The sequence below is a fragment of the Pinus tabuliformis genome, chromosome 9, assembly GCF_031772625.1.
Source record: "Pinus tabuliformis cultivar Carrire ecotype Pingquan chromosome 9, CPIR1, whole genome shotgun sequence".
Taxonomy (NCBI): domain Eukaryota; kingdom Viridiplantae; phylum Streptophyta; class Pinopsida; order Pinales; family Pinaceae; genus Pinus; species Pinus tabuliformis.
In genome coordinates, this window is record NC_142307.1 from 248,512,266 (window position 1) to 248,525,836 (window position 13,571).

Sequence of the window (13,571 nt, forward strand, 5' to 3'; positions counted from 1 at the left end):
CGGAGGATTTCGGCTTTAATGAGCCTCTTTCTCCGTCTCCATTCCTGAAGTGAATCCGAAATGTGAGTAGCCTATCCTGACGAAAGGTGGCCAGAAGTTCAGTTCCGGCGTCATAGCGGACAGGCAACTGGAAGTGATTAAAAAATATTTTGCTAAGTCGGCGAAGGATATGAAGCTGCCCCCTGGCAACTCTATATACCACTTGGCCGCATTACCAGTCAAGGTGCGCTGAAAGAGTCTCAACCTAATCGAATCATCGATGAGGGAGTTGGATGAGCACCACAGATGGAATGTGGTTACGTGGTCGCCTGGGTCTTCACCACTCTCCCTTCGAATTTTGGAATGTCCCGAAGGGAGTTTGGTTGGGACCGAGGCCAGCCGGATTGTACTTAATTGGGTCATTTGTTAACTTAGTGAGATCTGGCAAGTTTAACGTTGCCAGAAACGGAAGCCTAGAAGGACCTTGGGGATTCCACCCAGACTGGGCAGAACTCCCAAAGCTATGAAAAGATTGTCCTGGAATTTGGGAGGCACCAGGCTGCCCGAAGAAACCAGTAGAACCGACTGAAACCAAAAGGAAAGCCTTGAGATCCAGCAAAATTCGAAGTTTGACCAACTCCGGCCGTATAACCTCCATAACCCGCAAAGTTTCCTCCTAAAATGGTAAGGAGTTGATAACCCCTGATATGGATTCCAAGCCGAAGCAAGGGGAGGAATACTTTGAAACATACTAACCGTGGAGTACGGCCTATTCCCTTGTTGGGCGATAAATGGATTCCCAGTTCCCGCGCTACTAACCCCAGGTTATTCAACCTTGGAAAGGATTGTTGCTTTGTCCTACTGGAGAAGAAGGCATGGATCCTACCGTCAGGGTTGGAATGGTATATGACCACTTCCGAAAGGAAAACCCTGGAACGAAGCCGATCCGCCCGCCATGGACATAGCGGCACTAAACGGAACTGATGGAATACCCTGTGATTGGGTGCCAAAAGGGAAGAATCCAGTACCAAAAGCATTGGTTTGGGCATTTCCACTCGTAGACGGAATGGAGGTAGACCCAAGTAAAGATGTGCTCGCAAAAGATCCAAACAAGGAAGTGGAGGGGATGGAAATAGTTCCTCCCCCTTGCACTGATGTTGGGGTTTGCATAGTCGTAGCACTTGTAGAAGCCATGCTTCCAGTGGTGGTCATGAATGGTAAGCGCGTAGCGTAACCTGGACTTGCTGGTCTATGTGACGGAGTCCCAACGTATTGCAATACGTCTGGATAACTAAATGGTAGGGGAGAATTCAGAGCCCCTAACGACTCTGAGAATTCTTCTACCTCTACGTTATTCTCCGCTTGAAAGCGAACTCGAGAAAGGACTGGAGTATCCCTCTCTTTTTCAGAAGTACCAGGCCTTGCTTGGGCAATAATTCCTCTGCTAGGAGGATCAATCTCCGATGCATCAACCAGTGTAGGATGAACCCCACCGGTGGTATTCCCTCTGCGCCTTCTCGGAGAAGGCTCTAAACTTGGCGGCAAAAGACCACGAAGTCTTCGAGGCCGTCTAGGAGATCAGTCAGCCACTTTGAATTTTTTGTTATGATCTAACTAAAGACTCAAAAAATTGATAGCTAGGCCAACTAGGAGCACAGAGCACACACTATAAAGTCCCTAAAGACACAGCCAGTCAAACAACTTCCAAGTATTTCCGCTCCGGGTGATTAAGACCGGACACCAAAATATGAGAAAGTGAATCAAGGGGCCTTCCGAAGATAGTCTGGGATGATGAGGGCCCAGTCCTATCAGCGAAGGTATCAGAGGAAGTTACGCTGACCTCCTAACAACAGCCTGCGCCGGTGCAAGCCCCCAAGCTTCGCAAGGGTGCCCTCTAGTAGTACTGTCGAGAGTGATACAACGTCAACCTCAGGTGCCACGGGATTCCCCTCCGCAGCCACCTGTGTAGATCCCTAGGAGAGGCAACTATGTGTACCAACTCGTCACAGAAGCCAGGCGGAACAGTCGTGAGGTAAGTTCGGACAAGTAGGAGAGGGGGTATCTCTCTTCCCTGTCTTCACAGACCCTCGTGCTTAACTCCCAGATCCGGAGCTTTCCTGGTCTTCCTAACGCTATTGGATTTTCTCTCGTTATTCAGACTCTTATGTTTGACGTTTTATGTGGCCTTAGAGAGTTAACTCTCCACTCGCCTAATCCAAGGCCCTAAAATCCTAAACTTGTTGGTGTAACTGACTAAAACAAAAAGTTCTAGTGGATTTTAATTAGCGCTTGATTTTATTAGGCTGTTCTTTAAGTCACAAGGTAATGGAGATGAAACTTGTGGTGTTTTTATGGACGCGAAAGAAATTAATAAAACTTAGCTACATGCACATGCACTTTTTGTTTTCGATGAAGAGCAATTTCTATGAGGTTCAGAGGTACTTCTAATGTAAACAAATTTTCCTTTTCTTTTCAGACTCCACACTCACAAAAACTAACAAAACTATATATGCCTAAAAAGAGATGCAAATCTATCCTAATGCAAGAACTATATGTGGATGCAAGATTTAAAGACTACTCTAAAAACAAAGAAGGAAAGTTGCTGACTTATCAAATTTGTCTTGCCACTAAAATTCTTAGATAGAATATGATGTGTTACCAATCATTTCGTCCAAACAATAAAAACAAGTTCTAAGATAAACACAAAGCACTTTCACTTCGCAAAAAAGGAAATCAAATGAAAAGCAAGTTTAAGAAAGAGAAACTTAAAACTTTCAAAAGATTTTCTTTCAAACAATAAAGAAGTCTTTTTCAAGGAATGCTCTCAAAAATACTAACACTAATGATTGAAGAAAAGGCAACCAAACACTTTTTCGAATTGACACCTTTCAAATGATGAAAACCCAACAAAAATAAATGTGTTTGAAATCGCTCTTGACAATCAAAAGCAGCAATGAAAGTCCAAAAGATCAAAAGACAAGTTTCAAGAAAATGGTAACAAACAACTTTCCCGAAACGAAGGAGCAAATGGTCACAAAAATGGTTTCGTTAAGCAAACAAAAGGGTCACCAAACAAAATGAACACAAAGATTGAATCCAATCTTCCTACTCCGCCAAAACAGAGCAGTCAAGATTCTTAACTAGAAATCTTGTGTGTCAAAAAACAATGACGCTTGCAATCAACGAAAACAAGACTAATACTCCTTATAACTAGAGAGAGTTCAGAACAAGATGCCCCTGTTAAACAAAGGACTGTTACTGGAAAATGACTGCTTCAAACTGACCCAAACCACCAGACAAACATTCAGCAAAAAGAAAATTTATAAATCTTGAAAATTATATAATATACGCGCCTGCAGTGATGTGCAGAATGCGTGTACACGCGACTGTAACTGAGGAAACCTGCGTATACGCGGGTTCACTTAGTTAAACTTGCGTATATACGCTTCTGTAATCCAGAAAAACAGCGTATCTGAAGATTTTCAAGAAAAATAAAAAATACAGACTGAAAAAACTGGAAAAGCTTAGAGTTCAAGAACAGATCAGACAGTCAGAGCCAGCAAACAGAGGGGCTGAGCCTTGATTGGCTTGAAGACTACCCAAACTAGGAACAACAAGAGTGTTGTTCCCCAGCGGAGTCGCCAATTCTGGTTGAGGGGAAAGTACCCCGAGGGTCCTTTGGGTTAAGACTCTACCAGACTGAAAATTGCTTATTCAAAGAAACACACACACAGCCATTATCTTTATTGTAAGCAAATTCTAATGTTGAGGGTACGTACCTAAGGTCCTACGTTCGAGAAGGCCTTTAGGGTCCAAACCCTTCTTGGAGTTCCCTTCTTCTCCTTTGACCTGTAAAACAAACAAATCAAAGAACACAACAGTACATGGACAAATACTTATACATAAACCATCTTCATGCTATAAAGTTAGTTATAAAAATCTTTAAGTAACTACTTGCATAAGAATTCAAAACAAGAATCTCATAAGCACAAAGAAGGATTGTTTCGGGAACCAAGACGTGTTTCTTTATATAAAGGCAAGTAAAGTACATATAACGGAAAGATTTCACCTGAAACACCTTCAGCAGGCTCCAAGCAAAGCTTCCTCCCGGATTCGTTCTAGCCTCAAGCCTCCAACAAGAGCTCCTTCCAAGTCTTACTCAATGATGGCATAAAGGATGAATGATCACCAATACACATGGAAACAAGGGTTTCCTATGCAAAATGGGGGAAGTGCAGAAGGCACCAAGGACTTCAGACCTTGTCTAAGGGGAAAATCTCAGCATAATAATCTTGCTCTCTCTTTTCTCTCTCCTTTGGCCTTCCCTTTGATGTCTTTTTATACCATCTCCAAAGTAGTTTTTTAGTTAAGAGTTGGTTGGGAACAGTTGGGCCACGGGCACTAACAAGTGATCAGCAGATAAAACCCGCAATCTCCGCTCGAAAATAAGGAATTATTTATTTTTTTAAGTGTTTTAATACATACACGCGGGTTGGGTATACACAGACCCGCGTGTACACACGTTTAACTCAGGGCAATGTCGCGTATAAGGGATAAAACACTGTTTTTTAAATTTTAGGACCAGGTCTGGAAGGAGGGGTTGCCCTAGGCCATGAGTGCAGCATCACAAACCATAAGAGTGAGATTTGGAGCTATAACAATTTGAATTTTGAGTATCATCTCTGATATATGTTTTTGCAGGACAATGTAAGTATATAAAAGGTCTCAGTTATGTCTCTATGTCTCTATATGTCACAGTTAGTTTTGATATCACATTTCGGATGTCCTATTCTTGATACTACACATTTGATGCTACATATTCTTGATGCGACACAAGGTCTGGTAAATCTATATGATTTTACAAGTTCATGTTACTTGTCTTGTCATAGTTAATAGAATGGTCTCAATGGTTGTGCTTAGAACTTGTTCCATCACAACTCTAGGGTATGTCATAAGTTTTTATTGTATATATCTTTAGGCCAATGTTGGATATAGTCTTGCATAGAGTACAAGCCTATATCAAGAGTGGGAGTCTTTGTCTACTGTTGCAACAAGTCAACAAAAAATGTGACAAGCACACTTCAGGTACACATGGTAATTTTAATTTGTATTTATTCATTACTATGCACTTACATGTGTTTTGCAGATAGAGGTAAGTTGAAGGGTATTTTGTTTTTTTTGGGATTGGTTTTGTCGGGCAAATTTTGCCTGGAGGTAGAAGAAGATTCAAGTACAACATCAAGCAAGAATTCAAGAGAAGAAGTATCAAATCAAAGAAATCATTGCAATGGGACATCCTTGAAGACATGAGAGCCATCTAGATATCGTGAAGTATTGTTAAGGCCAAGAGTCATCATTGTAAAGTTGTAAAAGAGTTATCTATAAAAGAGTCATTATGGTAAAAGAATCATTTGTGAAAGAGTTATCATTGTAAATTTGTAAAAGAGTCATCATTGTAAAGATTGTAAAAGAGTCATTTGTGAAAGAGCCATTCTTCCTAGAGTTCAAGAGGCAGTGTTGGGAGGTATAGGAGTCACTGTTGGGATGATGTCATGGTTGGGTTGTAGGTCATAGAGTGATTGGGTATTTGATCAAGTACATGAAAATCATTGTACATCTTATTGTATAGTGGATTGTTGTCCCTGAGCTAGGTATCCACTGACTTGTCTTATTTTAGTCATTATAGGGTGGCAAGGAGGTGTTAGGTAGGTGTATGAAGTCACCTACAAGTTGGGGCATGTGAACACTTGAAGGTGGTAGGGTGGTGCTAGGGTGAATTGTGGCTCGCTAGGATGTTGGGGCATCCATTGAGTTGATTATGGAAGAAACCAGGTGTTGGGGCATCCTTCTAGTGGGAGCTGGAGAAGAATGCTTTTCTAGAATTCTAGGAAGTTGTTGCTTTCATTTCAGTTGGGGGTGAAGATTAAATAATTTATTAGAAAATCGTTCGATGGTTTTTGACCCAGAGCGGGTTTTCCACCTAAAATTATTGTGCCTACTATGTTGTTTTATTTACTTTTATTACTGCATAAATATTAATAATAATTGAAGATTAGCTAATGCTCTGAAAATATTTAAAAGTCCTAATTTCTAAGGAATATTGATTCACCCCCACTTTCAGTATTTCCAACAATTGGTATTAGAGCTTGGTTCCTTCAACAACAGTCTAACAACTGGAAGGAAATCATGGAGTATACTAAGAATATTGTTCCTTTGTTCATTGGGAATAACTATGCACTTTGGAGTGGAAGAATGCAGGTTCATTTGTTAGTAGAAGGATACGAAGTATGGGAAATCGTTGACAAAGGCTTCACACCGACCCATGATGAACAAGGTAAGAAAACTATGGTATATGATGCAAAGGCTAAATATCTTATTATCACTGGGATTATCGAATATGTTTATATTAAGGTATTGAGTTACAAAACTGCTAAAGAGGTATGGGGAAAACTTGAAAATATATATGTAGGTGACTCAAAGGTGAAAGAAGAAAATCTTCAAATTTTCAGGAAAAATTTGAGCAAATCAAAATGAGGGAAGATGAAGATATTGTTGCATACTTTTAGCATGTTGATGAAACAACAAATACATTGGAATTTTTGGGAGAACCTCTTGAAAATAAAATTGTTGTCCGAAATATCCTCAGAACCTTGCCAGCAAGATTTAACACTACGGTATGTCTTGGAAGACAGATCGAATCTGACCAATCTCATTATAGATGATGTTAGCACCTAAATCTGCCTTAGGCTGAAGGAAGGCAAATTTCAGGGTAACCACAAACCACGCTTAGTCTGGTAGCTAGCCCTACCAGAACAGGAGAGGGCTCTCTCCGAGTCACACTCAGTGAATAAGTAAATGAAATGGTCTGAGATGACTAACAGTGAAATATTGATCTTAGGCTTAAGTAAATATGGATACAAGAAGCAATTTTTTATGAATGACTGAGTTTCTGGGATGGTATGGGACCAACGGACAGCAATGAGTAGAGAATTTAATACAAAGGCACAGATTACTTCGTGAGGCAAGACAGGCGGAAAGTCTAGAAATTTAGTTTGAAATAATGCGGAATGGAGGAATTTCTTAGGAGGGTGAAAAGGGAATAAGTACATGAATCCTTTTCAACAAAAGAAGAACACTGAACATGAAATTTTCCCACGGGCAGAGCAATAAAAATGAATTATACCTTATCTAACTTAGAAAATTTCACTGGAAATGAATATGAAATGAACTGTGAAACATTACGAAATACATATGAAACCTAAGAGACACATTTTCTACACTCACAACCACATGAATCTCATGAAACAGAGCCGCTGCCTTTCATTAATCCTCTGTCAAAATATACAATGAAGAACTGAGTTTCTCTCCCACAGTCTCCCAGAAATTACAAGCCAACCCTTTGCAAATGGTTTGCATACAATAAATAGACTATGCCATGAGGAAATAGAACGACCAAGAGTTGGGGAGTTTTTCAAATCATTACAAAGTGGAAGTGGAAAGCCAACCATTAGTTACAGGTGCAGCGTTACAAAAATGACAAATGGCTTGGGTGACTGCTCGCCTTCCTTTGCCACTTGGATAGAAGCCAACCTTTAGTGGAAATACTTTAAATTTTGCCTTAGGTGCTGAAAAAAATGTAGTGTAGATGAGTGGGTCCACTTGGAGAAAGTCGCGAATCGAAATGTCGCGAAGCGGAAGTGATTTTGGCCTTTTTCTCTATATGCGCCGCGCCCAAATCTATACGCGCCGTGCCACTTTGGAGGCGATTTTGAGGTACCTGCAAAAGTCCAAATTGGGCCCAAGTGTGCTTGTTGGAAAGCCTGGCCTGTCTACTTTCCAACCCAAGTAGAATTTCTGAATTTGGTGCTCATTTTCCCCTCCAAAACTTCATCCTCCCAAGACTACTTCCTTTGTGTCAAAATAGGGGCAGAGAGGTCATTTTTTGAGTGTTGTTGACCTCCTGGGGACTCAAATCATGCCCAAATTTCTTGTCCATGCACTAGCAGGCATGATTTTTCATGATGAATCCAAAAATTCAAACCACTTGTGATTTGGAGCTCCCAATCCTAAGCGCCGCACCATTGGCGTGACGCACAGGGAGAAAAAACCTGTGTTATGACCAAAAATTTGCCATGTGACCAAAATTGCCCCAAATTTCTTGAAATTTGGGCTGGAGCTTCCTTATCAAGTGTTATGTTGGGCCAAAGAGGCTTCGGCCAATATCTGAAGTCGATCGAGCTCCCTTTGCCTCTTTTGCTTCTTGATTGCCTTCCTCAATTTCGCCTTCAAATTCCTGATTCGGGCCTTGCACACTTTGTTTCACACCATGTAGTGGAAAGCCATGTGTCTCAGCAAGGCATGGTCATTGTTGGCCTTGTCCAGCAGCCTCTCCAAGTGCATGTTAACTCTCTCGAGATTGGCCTCCCGATCCTCATTAATCTCTTGCTCCAATGATGTGAGCTCAACTCTTCTCCTTTGAGTAGCTTGGCGATGCTCACGAATGTTTTGTAGCTCCATGATCACTTGCTGATCCTCCAGCTGTTTGTTCCTCTGCTTCAGATATTTCATGTTCCATTTGGCTCTTTCTAAATCCAGGGACAAGGCTTGAATCTATGCTTGTTACTGCTGGATGATCTCTTTAAGTTGTGCATTTGTCGATTCTGTATCTGTCTCATCATCATGAAGGAGAACGAATTCGGTCTCTCGTTCACCTGATGGCTCACTTGAAGGCCCCTCATCCTACATTGGCTCCTTGTCTTTGTCTCGTTCCTGTGATGTTGATGGAGGAAGCGAGGCCCCTTCCACCCCGAGTGGAGATAACACTCGCTTTGCCGCTGCAAACAAACGTCTGGTGCCTTTCTGATATGTGATGAAAACCGGCACACTAGCAGTCTCATGGCGCTCATACCGACGAGAAGGTTCACCCTCATGCTTAACCTCTGATAATACCTGTGAAGTGCTGAAGAGGTCACGGGAGATGAAATCATCCCAAGTAATGCCCTGCAATCCCAAGCTAATGAACCACCAAAATCTTAATAAGAGCAAAGTGATAAACACTGTTAAGTTGCTGCTGAGGGGTCTTGTGCTGCATGAAGGTGTTCATCCTCTCTATGTTCCTGCAAATGAAATATGGGATGTTCATCATCCGTACCCTGGTAAAGTGCATGAGCAACCTGATGTGATAGGTATATAGACGAGAGAACCTCCCCTCACAACTGAAGTACTTCATGATCAACCTCATGAGTGGAGCATATTCATCTTTCAAATATCGGAATGGAAAGACTCTTGTGAGCTGCCTCAAGCAACTGGCCTTAATGTAAGGCTCATAATGCTGCCGATCAACCTTCTGTTTCTTGTGCCATGGTTCTCCAACATTCGGTATGCTGGTTGCTAATGAGACAGTTTCGGGTGTCAGTGTGAAGGTGACCCTGGCCAAGATAGAGTGATCTCCATGTAGGTGAAGCACAAAAAGACGGGCCAACTTATGATGAACTCAAACATTAGCCACTCTTTGACAAAACTCAAAACATGATAGATGCTGGAAGCATGACATGGCAAGAGGGCAGGCCTGCAATTCAGTGAGGGTGGTTGGCTCATCCCTAACATGTTTGCCACTCTTGTGATGTCTCCTGGGAGCTTGTTCTTCCAAGGATGAATCACTTTGTGTCTCCATCTCATACTTTGATGAATGCTTAGATGCCATGACTGTGTGTACTGTACTTGGGCTGTCCTTTGATGATGGTGTGAAACTAGGTGTTGTTGTGATATCTGCCACCAAGGGGAACAATGAAAAAAAAAGGAGTATTAGGAGGGGAATAATATGATGGGAATAGGGGTTATGGGGGAGAGGTTTTTGTTTAGGGATATATAGGAGGGTTTGGGGATTTGATAGGGTAGGGTTTTTGGGTTTTGATAAGGTATGGTTTTGGGGTTTATATTGACCAAAGAGTGGAGGGATAAGGAATAGGGGTTTGGTAATATTTTAGGGTAGGGAGAATAGGAAAAAATGGGATAGGGGGGATATGGAAAAATGGTAAGAAAGAGAAAATGAGGGGTGATAATGGAACCTTGGCATCAACACCACAATTATGCAACCCTAGCAACAATGGCTTTTGATGTTTTCTTGTGGTTGGTTTTATGAGTTTTGTTGCAATTAAACATAGCCATGAACCGCCATAACATTCACAAAATTTGATGAGCAAGCCATGATATAGAGCCTACCTGTTGATTTGAGGGGTTTCAAAGGCAACTTGAGGCAATTTGGCACGGTTTTGGGCCTTTGTGGGTGTGCGCCACGTACCAAACCCAGTGCGCCACGCCCGTAGAAATTTTTCACTGTGGGGTGGCTCTGTGTGCGCCGCGCTCTGTGTGTGCACCACGCCCCTCTGTGTGTGCGCCGCGCTCTGGAAAACGACTCCCACTCACTCTTAAACACGCACTTTGCTCTCCTAATCACTTTGCAACGTTTCTCTATGACCTTGATTTGCACAATGACCTTGTTTGCTTGTGGAAACCTCTATTTAAAGGCTTTGAAGTCATGGGTTTAATTTTTTCTTCTCCAAAAACCCACTTTGCTAATGTTTCATTTTGGCTTTTTTCACTGACTTAAAGCAACACTTGAATTTCTCTTTTCCCTTTGAAATTTTAGGTCAAATGATGAAGTTTTCGGCACTCTTTGCAGGGATTGCATGACAGGGCATTTGGCCACGGAAACCATGACTGCACCTGAAGAAATCAACTGACGACTTTTTTGAAAATTTTATCACAAATGACACTGTTTGACTTTTCTTCAAAACAGAGTTTTGAAGAACAGTCGAAATTTGTCCACATGACGATGAAACTCTCTGAATCATAACTTTGTAAGGGCCTCACTCTGGCCTGCATGGCTTTATTGGACATGGTTGAAGACCAAATTGATTAATCCCTAGACCTAATTATCGAAAATGACTTTTGTCCATTAAAGGACCAGACCTTGACTGTCATGGACTTTAGTGATCATTGACAAAAGACCTAAGCCAGCAGGAGCCAGACATGAGGGGAAATGACTAGCATGACCTTTTCTGTTAGATTATGGCATGCTCCTAGCAGAATGTAGCTAGGTGAATGGAGCGAGACTCCTAAAAATGAAATGCATAAAGAGTTTTGATCTCTGATGGAGGATTGACCAGACTGACTCTAACATTGGCTCCAATGGGGGATGGTAGCTCCTTGGAGGTGCCAAGAACAACAGATCTCTAGAAAAGCTAGACAGTGCCTTCGTCCATTGGGCTATGGAGTCATTTTTTCGACAAACAACACAGGACTTTGACTCATTTATGGAACTAAAATGACCAAAAAATTGACTCAAGCTTGACATTGAAATGACTTGAAGACTAACTTGACAAACTCAAACCAAACTGAAATAAAAATGGTATTTACAATGACAGTGGAAGCAGTGTTAATAACTCAGAAATGGTACCGCTTGAGCAGCCGACCATTGATCGGCCCTCCTGGACAATCTTCCCCGTTCATTTCCTTCAGAAGAAAGGCATTCTGACCCCGATATGCTGCAATCTTGAAAGGACCTTTCCAAATATTCTCGAACTTACCGTGCTTACCTTTTTCCTCATTCCTTGCATCCCACTTCAGCACCACATCATCCAACTGAAATTTATCCGCCTTTGCTTTTCTGTCATAAATTTTCTTGATCTTCTCCTGCAATTTGGATGTGTTCTTGAAAACTTCTTCTCTGGTCTGCTGCAAGTGGACCATTTGATTCAACCTTCTCTGCATGGGATCTTCTTCACTACTGGCCTCCTGAAGAAGTTTGACTACCGGGGCAGCGAGAGAGGTAGGAAATACTGTATCCAATCCATAAACAAGTTCAAAGGGGGACATACCAATGGTTTTCTTCTGACTGACCTGATCTGCCCAAAGTGCATTGACCAACTTCTTATGCCAGCTCTTCTTGTTGATTTCCAGTAGCTTCTTAATGATGTTGACCAAAGATTTGTTAGAGGATTTCGCCAATCCATTGCCTTACGGATGATAGGCAGTTGAGTGACCCAAAATGATGTGATATTTATGACAAAACTCTACCATCCCTTTTGATTTGAAAGCTTCTGCGTTATCAGTGATTAACTTATTCGGGAAACCAAAGCGAGATGTTATTTTCAAGGAATGAAATAATTACCACATCTGTAGCTTGTCTGGTGGGAATTGCTTCGATCCATTTCGTGAAGTAATCTGTTGCCATGAGGATCCATCGACCGGAAGAAGCGGGATGAATTTCACCAATGAAATCCAACCCCCATTGCTGAAAAGGGGCACTCACCTCAATGGGCTTAAGCGGAAAAGGCTGTAATTTCTGCCTTCCTTCAAAAATCTGGCATTTATGACAGCTCTTGACCACCTTATATGCATCAACAAACAATGTCGGCCAATAGTATCCCGCTCTCAGAACTTTATTTGCTGTTGTTTTCCAAAAAAGGTGCCCACCACAATCTCCTTTGTGGAAATCCTCCATGACCTGCTTTGCTTCTTCTTCCACCAAACAATTCAAAAGAACGCCACCGGGATCTTTCCAATAAAGTGCAGAATTTAGAATGCAAAACTTGGCAGCCTTTAATTTGAGAGCTCTAGCTTTGTTTCTAGTCATGCCGGGTGGTGGTGACAAATTTTGAAGCACATATATGATATCTGAATACCACGGAGAGAGAAAACATTTCAGATACCTGAATTGATAATCCTTCCTCATTCTCATCGGACATAGCAGCGATCAGATTTATGTCCAAGGCGTGCAAGTTTGATTCGGCCATTAACTTTGCCAATCCCTGTCCTTTAACCAGCTTTGTGGGCTTTATTTCCACATCATATTCCAGCAAGGCTGCAATCCATTTGCCTCGTCTTCCTTCCGGATTGGTCTGCACTAAAACATCTTTGACAGCAGCATTAGGAACATAGGCCAAAATATGAGAATGTAGAATATATACCCGAAAATCTTTCAATGCCTTCACAAGTGCAAGGGCTTGCTTCTCAATGATGTTGTATTTTAAGGCTGCATCTCTTATAGCTCTGCTGAAGAATGCAATGGGTCTTTCATGATCATCTCTTTTCTGCAATAACACAGTTGCCATAGTGTGCTCCGAAGCAAATGAAAACAATATGAAATCCTGAGTGTAGTCCGGGCTGACTAGAATGGGAGCTGAAGAAAGAGCCAATTTGACTAAATTGAAAGATTTTACAGCCTCCTCCGTCCACTTCACTTGGTTGTCCTTCTTACGTATGTTTGTCATCTCTCTTAGGTGCTCAGCAAGATTAGGTACAAAGCGGCGTAGAAAATTCATTTTACAATTGAAAGATTGTATCTCTTTCTTATTCTGGGGCAGATCGATTTGCTGAATTTCTTGCACACGTGCTGGGTCAATACGAATGCCATCTTTTGAGATAATGTGCTGAGTAGTTTGCCTTCCTCCATGGCGAACAAGCTCTTTTTCGGATTCAGCGACAAGCCATATTTTCTGCACTTTTGAAAGACAGTTTTTAGATGGTACATGTGCTCTTCATCAGATTTGGAAAACACTGTCAAATCGTCTAGGTATAGAACCAAAAAG